Source organism: Mandrillus leucophaeus, unplaced genomic scaffold (genome assembly GCF_000951045.1).
Source record: "Mandrillus leucophaeus isolate KB7577 unplaced genomic scaffold, Mleu.le_1.0 Scaffold99, whole genome shotgun sequence".
Lineage (NCBI taxonomy): Eukaryota > Metazoa > Chordata > Mammalia > Primates > Cercopithecidae > Mandrillus > Mandrillus leucophaeus.
Window position 1 is genome coordinate 1,953,452 of NW_012110807.1, and position 2,238 is coordinate 1,955,689.

A 2,238-nucleotide genomic window follows, 5' to 3' on the forward strand; every position below is an offset into this window, starting at 1 on the left:
TCCCAGGTTCAAGCAATTCTCCTGCCTCAGACTCCCAAGTAACTGGGATTACAGGCACCTGCCACCATGCCCAGCTAATTTTTGTATTTTTAATAGAGATGGGGTTTCGCCACGTTAGCCAGGTTGGTCTCGAACTCCTGACCTCAGGCAATCCGCCTGCTTTGGCCTCCCAAAGTGCTGGGGTTACAGGCATGAGCCACCACGCCCAGCCATTTGCTGTTGTTATTACTATTACTATAATGAGTTCCCGGTGCCTGGCAAAGTTGCAGTTGAGATGAAACTCAGGAAGTTGCAGAGATGGCTCTCGTATCAGAAGTGAAAGAAGACGCACACATTCCCCTCTTGACAATTGCAGCATCTGGCATATTTGGATGATTAGTAAAAACCAGTTGGTCAGGCGTGATGACTCACTCCTGTAATCGCAGCACTTTGGGAGGCCGAGGTGGGCGGATCACTTGCAGTCAGGAGTTCAAGACCAGCCTGGCCAACATGGTGAAACCCCGTCTCTACTAAACATGCAAAAACATTAGCCTGGCATGGTGGTGCACACCTGTAATCCCAGCTACTCGGGAGGCTGAGGGAGGAGAAGTGCTTGAACCTGAGCCAAGATCGTGCCACTGCACTCCAGCCTCCAGCCAGGGCAACAGAGCAAGACTCCATCTCAAAAGTAAATAAATAAATAAATAAACAAACAACAAAAACAAAAACAGAAAAAACATAAACCAGTCATAAAGAGCTGTCCCGTAAGAAAGGCCCTCAGGGAAAGGGGTGGTACTTCTTGCGGAATGGAGATTGCTTTGGGGCTTGGAGACTACTCAGAAAGTGGGAGTGGTTTGAAAACTTCAGCCAACTTCCCAGGAGCTAATCACTGGTGGAATCCAATCCGAGGAATGCAGAGCTCCCCACAGGGCTCCTAGGAAATGGGTCCCTGATGTGTCTGAGACCTGCACACAGGAATTGCCCATCTCCTCTGCAACCCGTGGGAACTGGCATCCATGGGCCGTGTGCGTGTGAGCATGAGACTGTATGTGCCTAGTTAATGCATGGACAGCCGGGCATGGGAGGGTCGTGGCTCCCTCTGACTCCAGAGCCTCTGCCTCGTGCCACACTCAGGGTGACAGCAGCTTCCCTGGAAATGGAAGTGGTTTGTGCTGAGACAAACATTTCTCCTTTTCCTCCTCCCCCGTCTGCCTCTCCTGTGAGTTGGGTCCTGTCCCGGAGCTGCAGCCAGGAAATGCTCCTTGTGTGTCCACAGCCCTGCACATCAGCATTGGGATCAGAGGCCCAGAGTCCAAGGAGCAGCAGATGGATTCCGTCAGGGGCTGCTGGACCGTGGTCAGAGCTCAGGCAGTCACAAGTGTGTTTGTCTCTCCAGAGACAGAAGGAGGGCACGGCATCACAATCGGCTCCAGGAATTCCCCCGCATTTAACGCACACGTTCAGGCCGTCTGTCTTTCCACAAATATTTACCAAGCACAGCTCTGGGCGCACACCGTGCTAGGCACTGTAAATTCAGCCACGAACAAGACAGAAGCTCAGTTTTACTTTTTTCTTATCGTAAAACTAACCATGTTCAAGTGTGCAATTCCGTGTCATTGATACAGTCACAATATTTTGCAACCATCTTTACCATTCATTTCCAGAACATTTTCATCATCCCAGAAGAAAACTTTATACGCATGACGTAGTCACTCCCATTTCCCCACCCTGCCTACCCCCTGGCAACCACAAATCTGCTTTCTCTGTATATATAGATTTGCCCATTCTGGACATTTTATATACGTGGAATCATCACAAAACATGTGACTGTGCACCTGTAGTCCCAGTTACTCCAGGCTGAGGCAGGAGAATCGCTTGAACCCGGGAAGTGGAGGTTGCAGTGAGCCGAGATGGTGCCACTGCACTCCAGCCTGGGCAACAGAGCGAGGCTCCATCTCAAAAAAAAAAAAAAAAAAAAAAAAGTGACCTTTTATGTCTGGCTACTCTCCCTTCACATCATGTTTTCCAGGTTCATCCACGTCACAGCATGAGTCAGGATTTCATTTCTTTTTATGGCTGAGTAATATTCCATTGCATGGATACCCAGTCTTTTCTTTCTTTTCGGGTTTTGTTTTGTTTTGTTTTGTTTTTGAATACAGAGTTTCATTCTTGTCACCCAGGCTGGAGTGCAATGGTGTGAGCTCAGTTCACTGCAACCTCTGCCTTCCGGGTTCAAGTGATTCTCCTGCCTCAGCCTCC